The sequence below is a fragment of the Medicago sativa genome, chromosome 8 (genome assembly GCF_051527215.1).
Source record: "Medicago sativa cultivar Bolivia chromosome 8, Bolivia_mono, whole genome shotgun sequence".
Taxonomy (NCBI): Eukaryota; Viridiplantae; Streptophyta; class Magnoliopsida; order Fabales; family Fabaceae; genus Medicago; species Medicago sativa.
Window position 1 is genome coordinate 37,902,797 of NC_140756.1, and position 23,451 is coordinate 37,926,247.

The 23,451-nt window shown below is 39.7% G+C and overlaps 1 pseudogene; it reads right to left on the reverse strand.

Annotated features, from left to right (window-relative positions):
* Positions 1-349: 349 nt before the first annotated feature.
* LOC146898934 (uncharacterized) lies at positions 350-23,451 on the reverse strand (annotated as a pseudogene).

The window sequence follows — 23,451 nt, forward strand, 5'->3', positions numbered from 1 at the left end:
TGTGGCGCGAACCTCCTAGGAATTTGCTTCACAGGACCTTAAACTCTTTGGGAATCTTTGTGCTTACATAAGTTGGTCTCTTGACAGAACCATCTCCCAAATCCACTTCTTCGAGAGGATCCTGCGCCTTCATTTTGATGGTAGATCCCATAGGATCTTCTTCGAAACCCAAAGGTTCTTCGTCATATATGCAATCCAGTTTTTGATTTTCAAGAAAATCATCAGTAACATCTTCCACTGGATTCTCAATCATTTCATTTTGCGAAATTTCGACTTCTTCAACCGTTTTGGCATGAGTTTCGGCCACATAGGCCGTAATTTTGTCCCAAAAATTGGGCTTAACCATAAATTACTTTTCAATATCCCACCCAGTTGGTGAGATAGCATACTCCGTTGATTCAGGGGTGAGGTCATCAGTAACCTTCTTGTATGTTGAAGCTCTTGTTCTAAGCAAGTTTTCCTCCTTTAGAGGAACTTCCTTATGATCTACCATTATATAATCATGATCGATGAGTTCTCTTTCCCATACAAAACCATCAGGATGTAATTTCATAGTATACATTTCATCTTCAGAAATTACATATTTGGGGCCTAGAAAAAGGACTGGAGAAATATTGGCAAGTTGTTTGTCGAAATTCTTCTTGGTGATTGTATTCACCTCAGCCAAAAAATAACTCTGGTCAGCTTCGACGTTCTCTACCAAACCATCTTCTCTCCAAATAGCAATCCTTTGATGTACAGTAGAAGGTACTGCCCCCACACCATGGATCCATTCCCTTCCTAACAACACATTGAAGTTAGCCTTAGAAGGGACTACCATAAATGTAGTTGTTCTTTTCACACTTCCAACTATCAAATCGACTTCGACAGCCCCAAGGGAATTGCCAGTTGTTCCTTCATGGTTAGTGAGAACTATGTTATGTGGTTTCAAATCAGAATCGACAAGACCAATTTTCCCTAGAAAGGATTGGGGTAACAAATTCACTGTAGCACCTCCATCCACCAACACTTTATTCACTCCCACATCATTTATTTTGGCTTGAATAAACAAAGGTTTGAGGTGATGCATCATCAAGATGTCAGGTCTCTCAAACACTGCATGTTGATCTTCAACACAACCATCATTCATAACATAGTAACACAATGGCTTATGAATAGCCATTTCTTCAGTGAAATCGCTTTCCACTTCATTTACTTCAGAAGGTACATCATACTCGACTGGAAATACCGATACAACGTTGCACACTATATCGAGACTTGGGTCAGATTCTGAAAAGTTTGAAGTCATTTCTTCATCCTCTTTTGGGAGGTCCTCTTTCAGGATTGACAAAGGAGGAAATATCATTTCAGTAGCTGGTCTTTTGACCATTTCGAAAACAGTTTTCTGTTTCTTTTCCTTCTTCTCAACATTAGTAACATCTTTCAAAGCACTTGCCTTTTTCTGGCGTTGATACCTTCGCCATTGTGTTTTTGTCATAGGGTTCTTACCCTTATAATTATTGTTGTAGGCGTACTTGCTGTAGTTTGATGTCTCTTGTTGATGAGAGGTTGTGGCCACTCTTTTCACCCATTTTGTCGGTGGAGCAGAGTAACCAGATTTTTTACCTCCAGAGAACACCCAGGTATCTGTAGGAACTTTCAAAGAAGGGTTGAAAGTCTTTCTGTGATTTTTATCTGGATTTTTCTCTGAAGGATTCATTTTATAGGGGACTCCTCGTTTGTTGAAACCATATTTTGGCCGGTTATCCACCCATCCCCCTTTACGTTTAGTTTGGGGCTGAAATCCTTCAACAGATTTTGCGGCTTCTTTATCGAAAACTGCACTGCATCTTGGACAAAGCATGGCATGTGCATTGGAAATTTTGCACCTGTTGAGAAAATATATCAAATCTTCTTCAGCCTTGGGATATGCTAATTTCATTTTTTCAGCAAACTGGTCCTCAGTAACCATTGCCTCTTCAAACTGATGGTTTTCAACAACCATCTCTTCATTTCCAGTTTTTAAATTTTGATCTGAAACTGGGAACGAAGAATGGGGTTCGGTGTTGAATTCTTCTGAGATATCTACCATGTTAATGGCAACCACATCAGCATACATTGAATCAGCTTTCTTTAGAGGATCTGTTTCGATTTGCATCGACTGTTTGGCTTTGTCTCCAAACTTCAACCTCCCCTCATCGAGAGCTGTTTGCACAGAATCCCTGAAACGAGTACAACGAGATAAGTTATGGCCTAAAAATCCATGAAATTTGCAAAAACCTCGTTTCTTTCTTTGTTCTAAAGGAGGAAGTCTCATATTTTTTGGCACCAAAATTATGCCATCTGCAACTAAAAGATCGAAGATCTCCTCACATTTAGAAACATCAAAATTATATGTTTTGGACGGGTATTTATCATTTTTAGGCTCTTCAGGATTTTTTCCATTCGATGGCCTTAACAATTTGCAAGTGTAAGGTGGTCCATCTTTAAGTTCTGCCAAATTTATCTCATTTTCTTCGACAATGTCTGACCCCCAATCGAATTCAGAGTCACTATCTCCTGTATCTACATAGGCAATTTTTCTTTCTTAGGGAATTTGTTTGACCGAGCTTTTTCAGCCTTGAGTCTTTCAACTTGTCGAACTCTGTCTGCTAATTGTGCCATATCCCTAAGATATTGGGTGTCTAACTTCTTTCGAACAGAATAATCAAGGCCACCAGCGGCCATTTCGACCAACTCATGTTCTGGCACTGAAGTGAAACACCTGGCCTTAAGAAGGCAGAATCTATTCAAATAATCGTCAATGGATTCATGCGTCCTTCGTCGAACGCTAGCCAATTCTTTCAAACTAATTTTAGATTGGCCCATGTAGAATTGTTCATGGAAAGCTTTTTCCAATTGATTCCAACTAAAAACAGAATGAGGAGGTGTTATACCCTAATTTTGGACCTAAAAATACTTATTCAAAATATTTCTTCTATCTTGAATATATGTCTATTACTCTTGAAGAATTGCCAATTTGCCATTGTTTACACTGACATTTTACTCTGTTTTATCTCTCAATTTAGCTTTAAAAATCTTTTCAACTGTGTATTTGTCTATGATTCTTTGCATTTCAAGTCATCCAAAAGTATTTTTCTTGCATTTCAAGTCATTTGAATTTGTCTCTGATCAATTGCATATTTCTCTGCATTTTATTTCAATATCATTTGCAAAATTCATGAAAAGGGTATTTTAGTCATTTCCTGCATTCAAACTCATTTTAGTCCTTGGAAATTGTTTGTGTCTTTTCATTTGGTTTGCATAAGTCCTTGTTTCAATCTCATGTTAAGGTCCCTCTCAAAAAATTTACATTTGAAGTCATTTTTAGTCAGTTTAGCCCCTAGGGGCGTTTTAGTCTTTTCGAGTGCTAAAACTCTTTTAATCCTTAAAAATTGTCTCTGAGTCTTTTCAATTTGCTGGTATGAAACTCTTGCTTTAATTCCCCGTTAAAAAACCATTTTAAAATTGCATTTGAGTCATTTTGAGTCATTTTAGTCCCTAGGGGCATTTTGGTCATTTCACATGAAATTTTGACAGAGAGAGGTTACTTTGAAGTACCTCATTTAGTAGTTGGTCCATTTTACTCCTTTTTGTGTTTTTTTATTGGGTTCACTTTACGTTGTTTTTCAATTTACATTTTTTACCAATTTTAGTTTTAATTGCATTTTAGTCCTCAGAGTCTTGTTATCTGCATTTTGGTCCTTTGTAGGTTGTTATTTTGCAGGTCAAAGTTGGTCAAAGTTAGTTAGAGTCAAGTGCCACATGGCATCACATCATTGGGCAAGCATCCTACTTGGCATTATATAAATAGGTCCCATGGGTCAAAGAGTCAACACACTAATCATTTCACAAAAAAAAACTCCACAAAAAATCACAAAATTCATAATCTTTTTCTCTCCACTTTCTCTCTCATCTAACTAACTTTTTTTTCCCACTTTCTCTCTCTAACAACCACCACAACTTCATCTTCAACCTCACTTCAACCACCATAACTGCCACCTTCAACCTCCATAACTACCACCTTCAACCTCCACAACCACCATAACAACCTCCATAACCTCCCAAATTCATTACGAACTCACCAATTCCACCAATTTTCACCGAATAACACAAAAATCTCACAATCAAAAACCTCAACCTCTCGCAAATCCTCACACATCAGAATTCGCAAATCACTATTCGATGCATCAATCGAAGCTCAAATTCGAGAACAAAACAATAACGTGAAGAGCAGAAGCGAATCTGTTACATACAATTCGAAACCGTATTTCCACCTCCGTTCTCCGATTGAAACGTGAGCTGTAGCAACACCGGAACCGTACGTGAATTCAAGAAGAGATCGCAGCAAGCTAATTGGACTCGCGACAACGGTGACGAACTCGGATCGTACGAGCCAGAACACAATCGAATCGGTAACAGGTAACACGTTCTTCCTTTCCTTTTCTCGTTGACATTTTCAAGGCTGTTCTTGAGGATCTAGGACTGTTGTGAATTGTTTGTGAAAACTGAGTTTTGAAATCAAAAAAGGGAGAGAAATCCGAGCATAGTGGTGTGTTTTAGTCAAGAGGCGAGTTTGCTTTCAAGATTCCGACGCCGGAAATCTCCTGGCTCGCCGGAGAAGACAACCGGCGCCGACGAAGCTTAGGGAGAGATGAGAGGGAGTGAGGCTTAGAGAGAGAGAGAGGAGGAAGAAGTGTTCTCTGTGGTTTACGTTTTCTGAGTTGTTAAAGGATTCTTTTCCTTTTTTTGATCCCATGCTTGCCGCCTTACCTTAGTCATGTGTGCTTTCGCACGTTTTGAGCGTTGGATCTCGGATCTGATCCAGTTGGATCGATCTGACGATCCCTGTGCCTCCTTATAACCCATTCTTCATCTTGGATTGGGCTTGGGCCCTTGTGTGTTGTTGATTTCGTTTTTGTGAATTTACTAGCTATTTGTATACTGCAAACTGATTTTTACACCTCTGCTCATGTTCAAAGCCTCTTGAAAATTCCACAAAATTTCTAATAACTTTCTTGTGTCTTATGATGAATTTTGGTGTATCTTGCATGTTAAATCTTGATCACAACATGTGAAAAATATTTTGATTCTTTGTTAATCCCATGTGTTAATTTTGGTTCAAATCTTGATAAAAATTTCTAAAGGTTTTTTGTGAAGTTGTTGGGATCAATTTTTGGCATTTGATACTTGAAACTTGTTTCCGAAATATATGTGTTCGTGTTTTGTTAATTTGTGCACTTTTTGTTATGTTTCTTGTGAAAATTGTGATGTGATTTTATTCTTGGATTTTGGTGCATAAATGTGACCTTGAATATGTAATCTTTGGAGTGAGCTTGCCTATTAAATGTGGTGTATGCTTGCTGTCTTGGTATAGTTTTTTTTGTGTGAATTTTATGTTGGTGAATAATGTGAAACTATCTTGTGAAATAAGGTGTATAAATAGCTTGCAACCTTTATGATCTTTGGTATAGTTAATGACCTTAATTCTCATGTTTTTTCCTTGAACTAAGTCACTCAAAACTTCTCTAATATCATGAGGATTTAGGCCTTTAACCATACTTTAGAATGGTATTAAAATGTCAAGTCTCTTTTATCACTTTTAGTTAATTTCTCTTGTTACCTCATTTTCAAGTTACATTTACTTTATTATGCCTTTAGTATGTTGTTTCTATTTCACTTATGCTACTAACCTTTTTTTGTTTTCATGTCTCATTTCCATAGCATTTCACATCATATTTTCATCTCTTATTTCTTGCACTTTAATTTCTTGCACTTTAAATTTTGCCAAGACTTAGAATGTAAAGACCTAGGAATTTTGTAACTTCCTTTATGCTTTTAAAATTCTTGCAAGACCATAGCATGTACTAGGCCAATGATGTAAAGGACAATGGACTCTAATGATGTACACCGACACAAGCACCGACACATGCACACACATCACATAGATACTTTAGATGTATGTTTAGGATATGCGTGCTTTAGATGTATGTCTAGGAACTTTGAAACTTAGGCAAAAATCCTTTTTCCAAAAAAATACAAACAACATAACTCAAATATTTTTCTAAATAAACCTTGGGATCAAAATCCCATTGATTTTCCCTTTCTTTTCTTAAACAAAAAATCTTAATGAATTTTAAGCATACTTTGACTTTCTTTTGCAAAATAACTAATCCAACCTCACAATTTCACAATCTTATGCCCTTTAGGCCTCTCTTTCTATTCTTCAAAATTCCAATTTTCAAACTTAAAATAAACCAACAAAAACAAAAACATTTTTTGGAAGAGAACTACGGTGGATTTGATCCCTTAAAAGGGTACGTAGGCAAGGAAACAATATTCCTTCAATTCAATTAAAATAAAAATTCAAACATCTTCTTCTCCCTCCAATTCTTAACCTAGTAAACTTTTAGGTGTAAATATCATTTTTCAAATAGCATTTAAAAATAAAGCGCGCGCGTAGAAAGTAAAGACGGTTCCTATAGGATACTATAGTCGTTATGGGTGCCTAACACCTTCCCGTAGCGAAAACAACTCCCGGACCTCTATTCTCAAGGGTTTTGCTTATTTTTTCCCTTCCCAAGAAAAAATAAGATATCAAAGGTTAAAAAGGTTCAAACATAATCAATGTTTGACACCCGAAAACCAAGATAAAACAGCTGGCGACTTCACTGGGGAGATTCGAGAGTTACGCCTAGTCTTTATTTCCACGCTTGCGCTTTCGTTTTTACTTGCTTCCTTTATTTGTTTTCTTATGTGAATAAATGTTTAAATTCTTGCAAATGTGTGGGGTGAGAATATCAAAAGTCCTAGACCCGGGCTGAGTGAACTTAGGATTTAGGAGGGATATAATCGACAATTCATTCCGGGGGTTGCCTCGTGTATTGGATTATGCGATCAATCCCACATAGCTGAGGCATTTTGGGGGTGATGTTGTCGGCGCGTGTTGTCGCGTTTAGGCACTTTACTTCTAATTGTTCTATGACGCTATGAACCGTAGATAACCGAACCCATCCATGGCCATTTTCTAGGATGTAGTGCGGAGGCTAAACCGAGTGTTGTCTCGAATTTTAGTCGTCACGCGATACTACACTCAAGTTAGACCTTCTTACGGATAATCATGGAGCGAGTGTTTGTCTCGTGGCACCGTGATATACGTCGGAGAGGTTGCGACTTGGGAACTTTTTAGAACCCGGTTACTATTATCCAAAGCCCTAGATTCACCGGACACCGTGTCCACCCATGACTCCTTGACTTTGAATTTGAACCCACCATGTTTTCTCCGTACTTGAACATGATCATGCATACATGTATACATGCATACATGCATACATGCATAAACTTTTTCCATGCATTTTATCGAAGGGCTTAGACAAATTGAATTTGAAAACATTGTAGGAATGGGGAAGACTAAGTCCTACAAGTTCAAGGAAGTGGATTTGGCTAGTTTGAGAGATTTGGCACTCAAGATCGAGGATCCGACCGGTTTCCGACATCGTTACGGGGCCTTACTTACTCTTCTCCAGACTAATGTGGATGAGAAGCTTGTGCACACTCTAGCGCAATTCTATGATCGAGACTATCGGTGCTTCACTTTTCCCGACTTTCAGTTAGTGCCCACATCGAGGCTTATTCTTGCTTGATGGATCTATCTATTGCTAAGGGGGTACCTTTCGCGGGACTTGAGAATCCTCCTACTCCATTGGTTATTGCTAAAGATCTCTATCTCAAGACCACCGATGTCTCCAGGAATCTTGTCACTAAGGCTCACATCCGAGGGTTCACTTTGGAGTATCTACTTGAGAAAGCCAACCTCAAGACCACTTGTCAGGACACTCTCAAAGCTATTCTTGCACTACTCATCTATGGGCTTATTCTCTTTCCGAACGTTGATAGCTTCGTGGACATGAATGCTATTATGATCTTCCACTCCAAGAATCCGGTTCCTACTTTGCTAGCTGACACATACCATGCTATTCACGATCGATCCGAAAAGAGTCGTGGATACATTCTTTGTTGTGTACCTCTTCTCTATAGGTGGTTTATTTTGCACCTTCCATAATTGGACTATTTCACAAAGGATCATGGCTCTCACCCCTAATGAAGTGGTCTGGCTCACTCCCGCTGCTAGAGTCAAGGAAATCATCTTCGGTGGTGGGAAGTTTCTTAATGTGCCTCTTCTTGGTACCCGGGGTGGAATCAACTACAACCCGGAGCTCGCCTTGCGACAATTTAGTTTCCCGATGAAAGAAAAGCCCATCCATCTTGCTACATCTCCTTACTTCTTCCATTACTCCAATGATCCCACGGGAATAAGAGAAGATTTCATGGATGGTTGGTCTAAGCTTCGGAAGAAAGAGGTGAAGCATATGGGTGTAAGGTCCGGTGTTGCTCATGAGGCCTATACACAGTGGGTGATAAACCAAGCTGAGAAGATTGGTATGCCTTACCCCGCCATGAGATATGTGTCTGCATCTATTCCAACCATACCTTTGCCTCTACTTCCACCTACTCAGGAGATGTATCAGGAGCATCTAGCTATGGAGAGTCGGGAGAAGCACCAATGGAGGGTTAGATACTATGAGGCTGAGAATTTGATCATGACTTTGGATGGAAAAGACGAACAGAAGACTCATGAGGTGTTGACATTGAAGAAAGAGTTAGCTAAAGCTAGATGAGAAATTGAAGAAAAGGATAGATTGCTTATGAGGGACTCCAAGAGGGCTAGGAGTGCTCGTAACTTCTATGCACGATACTACAGCTATGAGTCTGGGCCCGAGTCTGAGGATGATGATTCCACTTCCTATGCTTGAGGATTTCTGTTTCCTGCTGTTATTTCCAGTTGTTATTGATGTTTTACATTTCAAAGTCTATCCCTTGGCTTAGTATTTCAAAGGGAATCATCTTGTAAGACTCTGTGATGTTTGGTTGTTTGTCTGGTTTTGATGTCTCAATTGTTTAGTAATGTTTACAAATTTCTAATTTGTCTAAAACCTTTCGATAACACAAAAAAGAGTCCTTTTTGCATATGCATTAACACATCTCATGCATCATGTGCATTCATTGGTCACAAAAGACTTCTCTCGTGCTCATTGCCTCCTGGTTCTTCTGTCGCAGTCTGAAAAGTGGCTCGTGCTCGTGAGGTTTACCAACCAGATAGAGTTCATCAAACAAGATTGTACAAGAGAAGAAACATGGCTAACTTTGAAGAAGAAAATGCTCAGCTCCGTGCCGAATTGGCTGCTATGAAAGAAGACTTGGCTAAGGCTCATGACGCTATGTCTACCATGATGGCGGCACAAGAACAACCAGCCACGTCTGTTCCAGCTTCTACTGAAGTGATTCCATCTATCCCATTGTCTACTGTGGTCTCTGATGCTCGGTTTGTTATGCCCAATGGACGCCCTTATGGACTCTCAGCTTTCTATGCTCCTAATATTGAGGCTGGTATTTCTGGTATTGGCGATCAAGGACAGATTCATGTGACAACTTTTACTCCTACATCTGCCTCTATGCCTCAAGTGACTACCGTCGTCACCGATCCTATTGTACACACTGTGCAACAGGTAATCCATGTTGACACTCCGCGTGGACAAGATCCTATAATGGAGGCTATGAGAAAACAGTTAAGAGAGTGAGTTGGAGAACTCCGTGAGGTCAAAGCTAGCCGTGGGAACGGCGTTTCTGCTAAGGCTCGTGATCTATGCCTGGTGTCCCGATTCGAGGTTCCTAAGAAATTCAAAGTGCCAGATTTTGACAAATACAATGGAACTTCTTGTCCACATAGCCATGTCATTCGGTACGTCTGAAAGATGGCCAACTACGCAGATAATGATGCGCTGATGATCCACTGCTTCCAAGATAGCTTGATGGAAGATGCGGCAGACTGGTACACTGGTTTGAGCAAAGACAATATTCACACTTTTGAGGAACTCGCTGCTGCTTTTGAAAATCATTATGAGTTTAACACCCGCTTGAAGCCGAATAGGGATTCTCTTAAGTCTTTGTCTCAGAAGTCAGATGAAACCTTCCGTGAATATGCTCAGAGATGGAGAGGGGCAGCTGCCCGTGTTTCTCCTCGACTTGATGAGGAAGAACTGACACAGACATTCCTGAAAACTTTGAAGAAGGAATATGTCGAAAGAATGATAGTCTCTGCTCCAAATAATTTCTCCGACATGGTTACTATAGGGACTCGTCTAGAGGAGGCTGTCAGAGAAGGTATCATTGTTCTTGAAAAGGGTGAATCCTCAGCTAGTGCACCTAAGAAGTATGGTAATGGCCACCATAAGAAGAAAGAATCTGAAGTAGGGATGGTTTCTGGTAACCAGTCTACAGCTGCTACTTCATTACCTCTACCCTACCAATATATGCAGCACTCTCAACATCCTTTCTTCCTACCGTTCTACCAGCAATATCCTCTGCCACCGGGTCAACCACCAGTACCCGTTAATGCCATTGCTCAGCAAGTACAACAGCAGCCTCCTGCTCAACAGCAACAGCAACAACAACAGGGTCCTCGGCACAAGACTTATTTCCCACCAATACCAATGCGGTATGCTGATCTGCTCCCAACCCTACTTGCTAAAGGCCACTGCGTCACCAGACCAGGCAAGCCTCCGCCTAGACCGTTGCCTCCCAGGTTCCGACAGGATCTCACATGTGAATTCCATCAAGGTGCTCAAGGCCACGATGTTGAGGGTTGCTACACTCTGAAATATGTGGTAAAGGATCTGATAGACAGATGACAGTTAACTTTTGAAAATAGTGTTCCTCATGTTCTCGACAATCCACTTCCAAACCATGATGCCGTTAACATGATCGAGGCTTTTGAAAGAGTTCATGTTCCTCGAGAGGCTCTTACTTTAGATGTCCATAATGTTGCTACTCCTTTGGTGCCACTACATGTCAAACTTTGCCAAGCTTCTTTGTTTAATCACGATCATGCTTCTTGTTCAGAATGTCTTCAAAATCCTATGGGTTGTTGTGTGGTGCAAGGTGATATACAGAGCCTAATGGATGATAAATATTTGATTGCCAGTGATGTTTGTGTGATTGTGCCAGTGTTTCATGACTCTCCTGCTGAAAGTGCATCTCAGACAAGGAATGTTGAACCTTTAGTGATCAGGTTACCTGGTTCAGTATCTTATGCCTCTACTAAGGCAATCCCTTACAAGTATGATGCAACTATGATTGAGAATGGAGTAGAAGTGCCTCTGGTATCCCCAGCTACAGTTGATAACGTTGCTGGAGAAATTACAGCTCTGAGAAGCGAAAAAGTCCGTCCACCTCTGTTCCAAAAGAAGGTAGTTATACCTGTTGCTACAATAACCCCACCTGTTGCTCCTCCCGTTGACAAGAACACTGGCCCATCAGGCCAATTTATTGAAGAGTCTAATCTGGACGAAATTCTGAGGCTTATTAAAAAGAGCGATTATAAAATTGTTGACCAGCTGATGCAAACTCCGTCAAAGATATCTATCTTGTCTCTACTCTTGAGCTCAGAAGCTCACAGGAAAGTGTTTATGAAAGTGCTGGAACAGGCCTATGTTGATCATGAAGTCTCTGTGGATCAGTTCGATGGAATAGTGGGTAACATTACCGCTTGCAATAACTTGGGGTTTGGTGATGATGAACTCCCCGAAGCAGGGAAATACCACAACTTGGCTCTGCATATCTCAGTACACTACAAGTCTGACATGATATCCAATGTGCTGGTGGACACTGGATCATCCTTAAATGTAATGCCTGAGTCTACACTGAAACAGTTGAGTCATCATGGACTTTCTCTAAGGGGAAGTAGCTATTTGGTAAAGGCTTTCGACGGATCTCGCAAGGATGTTCTTGGGGAGGTAGATCTACCGATTACCATTGGTCCTGAGACATTTCAGATCACTTTCCAGGTCATGGACACCGTTGTCATTACTTCTTACAGTTGTCTCCTCGGAAGACCGTGGATTCACGACACTGGGGCAGTAACTTCTACTCTGCACCAGAAGCTCAAGTTTGTGAGGAATGGTAAGTTTGACACTGTACATGGTGAAGAAGCGTGTCTGGTTAGCCAAGTGTCATATTTCTCTTGTGTTGAAGCAGGGTCCGCTGAAGGGACGTCATTTCAAGGCTTGACTGTTGCAGGTGCAAAACCCCGGAGAGCTAGTGCTAGTATGGCTTCATTGAAAGACGCCCAGAAAGCTGTTCAAGAAGGGCAAGCTGCCGGCTGGGGCAAAGTGATACAGATTTTGGAGAACAAGCGTAAAGAGGGCCTTGGGTTCTCCCCGACCTCAGGTGTTTCAACAGGAACTTTCTACAGTGTTGGGTTTATCAATGCTATTGGTGAAGATGCTGTTGAAAGTAGTTATGTGCCTACTTTTGTTGTACCAGGAGGCACTGTGAGAAATTGGGAGGCCATTGATGTTCCTTTAGTCATGCATGCTTCCATGTAATGTGTCTTGTTGCTCATGCTTTTCTTTGTTTTCAAAATAACAATCCTTTCGCTCTGCCCAAGGTGAAAGTGATATCCTTGTAAGGGCATGTTTGTTTCGGCATTGCCGTTATCAATAAAAGTTGTCGCCTTTCTCACGACTCTTTGTTTTTTTACTTTTTAGTGCCTTTTTCTTGGAAATAATGGTAATGCCAGAAAAAACCAAAACATCTGTATTTTCTTATTAATTTCAAAAATCTGCATAAAAAACATTTTTTCTAAAATCATCCCAATCATATTATGCAGATTGAACCATAATAAACCCGTTGAACACAGTGACCCTATGGTTCCTCCAAATTTTGAATTCCCTGTATATGAAGCTAAAGGTGGGGAAGATGATGAAGAGATACCATATGAGATCACTCGACTGCTTGAGCAAGAAAGAAGAGCCATTCAGCCTCACCAAGAAGAGATTGAGCTCATCAACCTGGGTACTGAAGAGAACAAGCGAGAGATCAAGATTGGTGCTGCACTCGAGCCATAAGTGAAAAAGAAGATTACTCAGCTTCTCCATGATTATCCAGATGTCTTTGCATGGTCCTATGAAGATATGCCGGGTCTAGATCCCAAGATTGTGGAACATCGGATACCGACAAGACCTGAATGTCCTCCTGTCAAACAGAAATTGAGAAGGTCTCGTCCAGACATGGCTCTTAAGATCAAGGCTGAGGTGCAGAAGCAAATTGATGCGGGTTTCCTCATGACAGCTGAATATCCTGAGTGGATTGCCAACATTGTACCAGTACCGAAGAAAGATGGGAAAGTTTGAATGTGTGTTGATTACAGAGATTTGAATAAAGCCAGTCCAAAAGATAACTTCCCATTGCCTCATATTGATGTGCTTGTTGACAGTACTGCTCAGTCTAAAGTGTTCTCTTTTATGGATGGTTTCTCTGGCTATAACCAGATACGGATGTCACCTGAAGATAGAGAAAAGACGTCCTTCATCACTCCATGGGGAACGTTCTGTTATAAAGTGATGTCGTTCGGCTTGATAAATGCTGGTGCAACGTATCAGAGGGGCATGACAACTCTGTTTCATGATATGATTCACAAAGAGATTGAAGTATATGTTGATGATATGATTGTGAAATCAAGTGATGAAGAGCAGCATGTTGTGTACTTGAAAAAGATGTTTGAAAGATTGAGAAAGTACAAGCTGCGGTTGAATCCTAACAAGTGCACATTTGGTGTAAGATCTGGAAAGTTGCTGGGCTTCATTGTCAGTCAAAGAGGCATTGAAGTTGATCCTGACAAAGTCCGAGCCATCAGAGAGATGCCGGCCCCTCAAACTGAAAAGCAAGTCAGAGGTTTCCTCGGACGCCTGAATTATATTTCAAGATTTATATCTCACATGACTACTACCTGTGGACCAATTTTCAAATTGCTCCGAAAGAATCAGCCTGTTGTATGGAATGATGAATGTCAGGAAGCTTTTGATAGCATTAAAGAATACCTGTTGGAACCACCTATCCTCGTCCCACCAGTGGAAGGAAGGCCTTTGATCATGTACCTGTCAGTGTTAGATGATTCCGTGGGTTGTGTTCTCGGCCAACAAGACGAGACTGGAAAGAACGAACATGCTATCTACTACATGAGCAAGAAGTTCACCAACTGTGAGACTCGGTATACAATGCTTGAAAAGACTTGTAGTGCTTTAGCTTGGGCTGCCAAACGCTTGCGTCATTATATGGTGAATCATACAACTTGGTTGATATCCCGAATGGATCCAATCAAGTACATCTTTGAAAAGCCTGCTGTTACTGGAAAGATTGCACGTTGGCAAATGTTGTTGTCTGAATATGATATTGTTTACAAAGCTCAGAAAGCAATCAAAGCAAGTATCCTGGCTGAGCATCTTGCTTGTCAAACTCTTGATGATTACCAGCCGATTAAGTTTGATTTCCCTGATGAAGAGATTATGTATCTGAAAGCAAAAGACTGTGAAGAACCACTGATCAATGAAGGGCCGGACCCCAATAGCAAATGGGGATTGGTATTTGATGGTGCTGTCAATGCTTATGGAAAAGGGATTGGAGCCATTATTGTAACTCCGCAGGGGCACCACATTCCTTTCACTGCACGAATAACTTTTGAATGTACGAACAACATAGCTAAATATGAAGCATGCATCTTGGGCATTGAAGAAACCATTGACCTGAGAATTAAGCACCTTGACATCTATGGAGATTCCGCACTTGTTATTAATCAGATAAAGGGTGAATGGGAGACTCATCATGAGAAGCTGATCCCTTACCGTGACTATGCAAGACGTCTGTTGACATACTTCACAAAGGTTGAGCTGCACCACATCCCTCGGGATGAAAACCAGATGGCTGATGCTCTTGCTACTCAGTCTTCCATGTTTCGTGTGAACCACTGGAATGACGTGCCCGTAATCAAAGTGCAGCGTCTTGATAGGCCCGCTCATGTGTTTACTATTGAGAATATGCCAGATCAAGCTGATAAAGATTTGAATAATGGAGAACCTTGGCATTATAATATCAAACAGTTCTTGCTGAATCATGAATATCCACCTGGTGCTTCCAACAGGGATAAAAAGACCTTGAGACGATGGGCTAGCAGATTCCTTCTGGACGGAGAAATCCTATGCAAAAGGAACTATGACATGGTCTTGTTGAGATGTGTTGATAAGCAAGAAGCAGAAAAATTGATGCATGATGTACATGACGGTACCTTTGGGACCCACGCTACCGGTCACACTATGTCAAGAAAATTGTTAAGAGCCGGCTATTACTGGATAACTATGGAGCGTGACTGCCACAAACATGCCAAGAGATGCCACAAATGTCAAATTTATGCTGACAAGATTCATGTGCCTCCACATGCCCTCAACGTCATCTCTTCCTCATGGCCTTTCTCTATGTGGGGCATTGACATGATCGGAAGAATTGAACCAAAGGCTTCCAATGGACATCGTTTCATTCTAGTGGCAATTGACTACTTCACCAAATGAGTCGAAGCTGCTTCATATGCTAATGTGACCAAGCAAGTGGTAGTGAAGTTTATCAAGAATAACATCATCTGTCGATATGGTGTTCCCAACAAGATCATCACTGACAATGGTTCCAATCTGAACAATAGCATGATGCAAGCTTTATGTGAAGAATTCAAGATTGAACATCACATCTCTTCTCCTTATAGGCCCCAAATGAATGGTACAGTTGAGGCCGCTAACAAGAATATCAAGAATATTGTTCAAAAGATGGTCACTACTTACAAAGTCTGGCATGAGATGCTACCTTTTGCCTTGCATGGTTACCGTACTACGGTGCGCAGTTCAACCTGGGCAACTCCTTTCTCTTTGGTGTATGGTATGGAAGCAGTTCTCCCTCTGGAAGTGGAGATTCCGTCTCTTCGAGTGATCATGGAAGCAAAATTAACTGAGGCTGAATGGTGTCAAAGTCGGTATGATAAGTTGAATTTGATTGAAGAAAAACGTATGGATGCTATGGCTCACAGACAGTTGTATCAAGTGCGAATGAAGAATGTGTTTGACAAGAAAGTCCGACCTCGAGAATTAAAGGAAGGCGAACTTGTATTGAAAAGAAGGATAAGCCAGCAACCCGACCCAAGGGGCAAGTGGACACCTAACTATGAAGGTCCTTATGTTGTCAAGAAGGCCTTCTCTGGTGGTGCTTTGATCCTTACACACATGGATGGTGTTGAACTTCTGAATCCTGTAAATGCCGATATAGTCAAGAAATACTTTGTCTAAAAAGAAAAGAACAGCGTGGTAGGTCGAAAACCCGAAAGGGCGGCCTAGGCAAAAATGCGCTTCCCGGTGGATCGAAAACCCGAAAGGGCGATCCAGGCAAAAGTTAGGGACAAAAAAAATGAATATGAAAACCCGAAAGGGCGGTTCATGCAAAAATGAGATTGATAGTAAAAGACAAGTAACTATATTTGGCAAACCACCATCACCCCTTGGGGCATCTGCAATTGTCAATGATCATCTTTATCAGAAGCTTCTGTACTTGTAAATTCAAAATTTCTATGAAATGTAGCGGTCATCGTGTTCAATGTACCACCAACCAATAAAATTACCATTTTCCAAGCTTTGTAAATCCGCGGAGTTATGCCTTTGGCTGACTTTCACTCTTCTACATCAATTTGAGCATGTGCTATTGTTTGAAACTCTACTCCCTTTCAATGCTATATACAAAATATTATCTTTCTATTTGGTAATGTCAATGTCTGAAACAAACATTTTTGAAAATTGAAAAATCTTTTCCATCTATTTTGAAAACAAACCTGAGCAATAGGGTACATTCCAGTGAAACATGCATGGATAAATGAGTGTCAATGTCTATTTCAATACATGTTACAAGCAGTTTGTTCCCCAAGATGATCTGTGGTCAAAGGCAAGAATTAAAAAACAGAATGAAAATAGGAAAATTGGAAAAAATGCAAATGAAAAGCTCGCTAAGTTGAAAACCCGAAAGGGCGACTTAGGCAAAAATGAGCACCCCTCTGATTGACAACCTATGAAGGCAATTCAGGCAAAAATGGGGCAATGAAAAGAATTTATTCCCGATGAATCGAAAACCCAAAAGGGCGGTTCAGACAAAAATGGGATTGAAAAATGAAAAAAGAAAGAATGAAAGAATAAAAAGCATTGACCACAGATGCGAACATCTAACGTTTACCCAGCACTGACACGCCTAACAACGGCGACATGTATCAAAGAATCTTCCAAAGGTCCCTTCTCTACAAGTTTCTATTGCCCTCAGCCATGGTTTCGATACGTCTTTCAACGACGGTCTCTCCAAAGAGGATTTCCATATGAATATGTTATGGCACGAGCCACTACGTGCCCAATATTCCAATATTTTGTCGGTCTCTGTGAAACTTCTCATTCAAATTACAAACCGATCATGCATTTCAAGCATTCATACATGCATAATCATGCATTTTATGTGCTCGTACATTTAATAATCTTGTTATACCATACATACATGTTGCATTCCCAATCTCAACTTTCAATTCAACTCAGTCTTCACTTTCAATCCAGTTCAATTTCAATCTCCAATTCAACTCAATTTCAATCTCCAATTTAACTCAATTTCAATCTCCAATTCAACTCAATTTCAACTTTCCAATTCAATGTCTATGTCTCTGTGAAACTCTCAATTCAATTCAAAGTCTATGTCTATGTCTTTGTCTATGTCTCTGATTGTTTTCAACTTTCAATGTCTCTTTCAATATCAACTTTCAAATTCAATTCAATGTCTCAATCAATGCTAATTCACTCTCAATCTGCTTTTGGGCCGACAATAATGGTCATGTCTATTTTCAAATCAAATCAATGTCAACTTACTCTCAATTTGTATCTTTTCAAATCAAACTTCCAATTTGTATCTCGTTATATGTCTTGGTATTGGTCAAGTGGCTAGTTCGATCCAAAGAACAGCTTGTACCTGCTTATATGCCTATGTTTCCGGTCAAACGGCAAGTTCGATCTGAAGAACAGTTTGTACCCTGCTTATGTTTTGTTATCAGTCAAACGACAAGTTCGATCCAAAGAACAGTTTGCACCTACCTACATGTTGTGATATTGATCAAGCGGCAAGTTCGATCCAAAGAATAGCTTGTATCTTTCCATATGTCTATGTTTCTGGTCAAGTGCCAAGTTCGATCCAAAGAACAGCTTGTACCTGTCTCGTATTTCTATCCCCAATCAAGCGGCAAGTTCGATCCAAAGAACAGCTTGTACCCATCTCCTATTTGTATTTCTTGGTCAAGTGGCTAGTTCGATCCAAAGAACAGCTTGTACCTCTCTTTTGTCCCCTGGTTTGTCTACCCTGTCAATATCTACCTAGATCCCCAGTGATATGACATGCTTTGTAGACTCCAGTTGTTTGTCTTGCATTCATAATCGAAATGTTGCATGGCATTCCTGTTTTTGAAAATGTAAGAAGCGTATTTTTATGTCCAAAAACAGTGCAAATGTTAATATTTAAGTATCTTCGTCCCGTCAAATCAAAGACTTCGTCTCTCGACTCTCCGGACAAAGAAACTTAAATAGGGGCAGCTGTTATACCCTAATTTTGGACCTAGAAATACTTATTCAAAATATTTCTTCTATCTTGAATATATGTCTATTACTCTTGAAGAATTGCCAATTTGCCATTGTTTACACTGACATTTTACTCTGCTTTATCTCTCAATTTAGCTTTAAAAATCTTTTCAACTGTGTATTTGTCTATGATTCTTTGCATTTCAAGTCATCCAAAAGTATTTTTCTTGCATTTCAGGTCATTTGAATTTGTCTCTGATCAATTGCATATTTCTCTGCATTTTATTTCAATATCATTTGCAAAATTCATGAAAAGGGTATTTTAGTCATTTCCTGCATTCAAACTCATTTTAGTCCTTGGAAATTGTTTGTGTCTTTTCATTTGGTTTTCATAAGTCCTTGTTTCAATCTCATGTTAAGGTCCCTCTCAAAAAATTTACATTTGAAGTCATTTTGAGTCAGTTTAGCCCCTAGGGGCATTTTAGTCTTTTCCAGTGCTAAAACTCTTTTAATCCTTAAAAATTGTCTCTGAGTCTTTTCAATTTGCTGGTATGAAACTCTTGCTTTAATTCCCTGTTAAAAAACCATTTTAAAATTGCATTTGAGTCATTTTGAGGCATTTTAGTCCCTAGGGGCATTTTGGTCATTTCACATGAAATTTTGACAGAGATAGGTTACTTTGAAGTACCTCATTTAGTAGTTGGTCCATTTTAGTCCTTTTTGTGTTTTTTTATTGGGTTCACTTTACGTTGTTTTTCAATTTACATTTTTTACCAATTTTAGTTTTAATTGCATTTTAGTCCTCAAAGTCTTGTTATTTGCATTTTGGTCCTTTGTAGGTTGTTATTTTGCAGGTCAAAGTTGGTCAAAGTTAGTTAGAGTCAAGTGCCACATGGCATCACATCATTGGGCAAGCATCCTACTTGGCATTCTATAAATAGGTCCCATGGGTCAAAGAGTCAACACACTAATCATTCCACAAAAAAAACTCCACAAAAAATCACAAAATTCATAATCTTTTTCTCTCCACTTTCTCTCTCATCTAACTAACTTTTTTTTTCCCACTTTCTCTCTCTAACAACCACCACAACTTCATCTTCAACCTCACTTCAACCACCATAACCGCCACCTTCAACCTCCATAACTACCACCTTCAACCTCCACAACCACCATAACAACCTCCATAACCTCCCAAATTCATTACAAACTCACCAATTCCACCAATTTTCACCGAATAACACAAAAATCTCACAATCAAAAACCTCAACCTCTCGCAAATCCTCACACATCAGAATTCGCAAATCACTATTTGATGCATCAATCGAAGCTCAAATTCGAGAACAAAACAGTAACGTGAAGAGCAGAAGTGAATCTGTTACATACAATTCGAAACCGTATTTCCACCTCCATTCTCCGATTGCAACGTGAGATGTAGCAACACTGGAACCGTACGTGAATTCAAGAAGAGATCGCAGCAAGCTAATTGGACTCGCGACAACGGTGACGAACTCGGATCGTACGAGCCAGAACACAATCGAATCGGTAACAGGTAACACGTTCTTCCTTTCCTTTTCTCGTTGACATTTTCAAGGATGTTCTTGAGGATCTAGGACTGTTGTGAATTGTTTGTGAAAACTGAGTTTTGAAATCAAAAAAGGGAGAGAAATCTGTGCATAATGGTGTGTTTTAGTCAAGAGGCGAGTTTGCTTTCAAGATTCCGACGCCGGAAATCTCCTGGCTCGCCGGAGAAGACAACCGGCGCCGGCGAAGCTTAGGGAGAGATGAGAGGGAGCGAGGCTTAGAGAGAGAGAGGAGGAAGAAGTGTTCTCTGTGGTTTACGTTTTCTGAGTTGTTAAAGGATTCTTTTCCTTTTTTTGATCCCATGCTTGCCGCCTTACCTTAGTCTTGTGTGCCTTCGCACGTTTTGAGCGTTGGATCTCGGATCTGATCCAGTTGGATCGATCCGACGATCCCTGTGCCTCCTAATAACCCGTTTCTTCATCTTGGATGGCTTGGGCCCTTGTGTGTTGTTGATTTCCTTTTTCTGAATTTACTAGCTATTTGTATACTGCAAACTGATTTTTACACCTCTGCTCATGTTCAAAGCCTCTTGAAAATTCCACAAAATTTCTAATAACTTTCTTGTGTCTTTTGATGAATTTTGGTGTATCTTGCATGTTATATCTTGATCACAACATGTGAAAAATATTTTGATTCTTTGTTAATCCCATGTGTTAATTTTGGTTCAAATCTTGATAAAAATTTCTAAAGGTTTTTTGTGAAGTTGTTGTGATCAATTTTTGGCATTTGATACTTGAAACTTGTTTCCGAAATATATGTGTTCGTGTTTTGTTAATTTGTGCACTTTTTGTTATGTTTCTTGTGAAAATTGTGATGTGATTTTATTCTTGGATTTTGGTGCACAAATGTGACCTTGAATATGTAATCTTTGGAGTGAGCTTGCCTATTAAATGTGGTGTATGCTTGCTGTCTTGGTATAGTTTTTTTTGTGTGAATTTTATGTTGGTGAATAATGTGAAACTATCTTGTGAAATAAGGTGTATAAAGAGCTTGCAACCTTTATGATCTTTGGTATAGTTAATGACCTTAATTCTCATGTTTTTTCCTTGAACTAAGTCACTCAAAACTTCTCTAATATCATGAGGATTTAGGCCTTTAACCATACTTTTGAATGGTATTAAAATGTCAAGACTCTTTTATCACTTTTAAGTAATTTCTCTTGTTACCTCATTTTCAAGTTACATTTACTTTATTATGCCTTTAGTATGTTGTTTCTATTTCACTTATGCTACTAACCTTTTTTTGTTTTCATGTCTCATTTCCATAGCATTTCACATCATATTTTCATCTCTTATTTCTTGCACTTTAATTTCTTGCACTTTAAATTTTGCCAAGACTTAGAATGTAAAGACCTAGGAATTTTGTAACTTCCTTTATGCTTTTAAAATTCTTGCAAGACCATAGCATGTATCTAGGCCAATGATGTAAAGGACAATGGACTCTAATGATGTACACCGACACAAGCACCGACACATGCACACACATCACATAGATACTTTAGATGTATGTTTAGGATATGCATGCTTTAGATGTATGTCTAGGAACTATGAAACTTAGGCAAAAATCCTTTTTCCAAAAAAATACGAACAACATAACTCAAATATTTTTCTAAATAAACCTTTGGGATCAAAATCCCATTGATTTTCCCTTTCTTTTCTTAAACAAAAAATATTAATGAATTTTATGCATACTTTGACTTTCTTTTGCAAAATAACATCCAACCTCACAATTTCACAATCTTATGCCCTTGAGGCCTCTCTTTCTATTCTTCAAAATTCCAATTTTCAAACTTAAAATCAACCAACAAAAACAAAAACATTTTTTGGAAGAGAACTACGGTGGATTTGATCCCTTAAAAGGGTACGTAGGCAAGGAAACAATATTCCTTCAATTCAATTAAAATAAAAATTCAAACATCTTCTTCTCCCTCCAATTCTTAACCTAGTAAACTTTTAGGTGTAAATATCATTTTTCAAATAGCATTTAAAAATAAAGCGCGCGCGTAGAAAGTAAAGACGATTCCTATAGGATACTATAGTCGTTATGGGTGCCTAACACCTTCCCGTAGCGAAAACAACTCCCGGACCTCGATTCTCAAGGGTTTTGCTTATTTTTTCCCTTCCCAAGAAAAAATAAGATATCAAAGGTTAAAAAGGTTCAAACGTAATCAATGTTTGACACCCGAAAACCAAGATAAAACAGGAGGCAATGTTGTAAACCAAGTGAAGGCATTTTTTGTCAAAGAACTTGGGAAATATTTCAACCTTAAATTCTCATTATTTGCCATTTCACCTGCCTCCATAAGGTATCGAGCAATATGTTCAACTGTTGACTCATTGGTTTCCCCTGCAAATTTAGTAAATTTGGAAACCTTCCAATTTCTTGGTAAGTCAGTTTCTAAAACATATTCAGACAGTGGTGATACAAAGTTTGGCCTATGTAAACCCATATTAAAGCCATTTTGGGCTAACAAAGCCTCGACAACATTCGCTATGTTGTTATGCCCTTCGTAATTGTTTTGACGGGCTTGCATGACCACTTGGTCTGCATCTTGATGTCTGTTCACTAATATCGGTGCCCTTTCGGGCTCTTCCGGAATTTGGGCCTGTGCACCTAATGGTTGAAATTGGTTTTCAGGCACCTGAGCGTTTTGACTAACTGCTGGGGGTTCTATCGACCCACCATTTAAATTTCGATTAGACGGTGTGCTTCGTGCAGCAGGGGCGCCGAAAAAGTCAGCAATTCGCTCCATTTGAGCAGACAACGTTTGATAACTATTGTTAGTATCTCGAATTAAAGGATTAATCACTGCACCCATTTGTTGCGTTACTAAATTGGCCATATCATGGTTGGCCTCGTCCATTTGTTGCCTTAATGCCATCATAGATACATTCGTTAAAGTTTGTTGGGGCGTTGCAATCGGAACGCTCACCCCTGGGGTAAACAATTGAGGCATTGGCACGTTTAAACTTTCAGAGAACGAAGATGGGTTTGTATGCAGGCCTTGCATTAAGGAAGTCGGCATACCATACTGCATATTTCGACGACTTGTGCCCAGATTAAAAAATGTTGGGACGACCTGTGTAGTTTGGCCAGGGATAGTTGACCCCGTCGGAATGGCCTGAGACACTTGAGCGGATGTTGTAACCGCTGGAATGGCCTGCGATGTTGGCATGGCCATTGTTGATTCGACGGTTTCTAATGCCGTCATTGTGGTACTATTTGCAATTGCTTGTGTACCACCAGATGATGAAGAAGGATTGGTTGTGGTTCCTGATGAACCCGCGGCGTTCGATGCCGCTGTACTTGGATTGGGAGGAGGACGTACCAT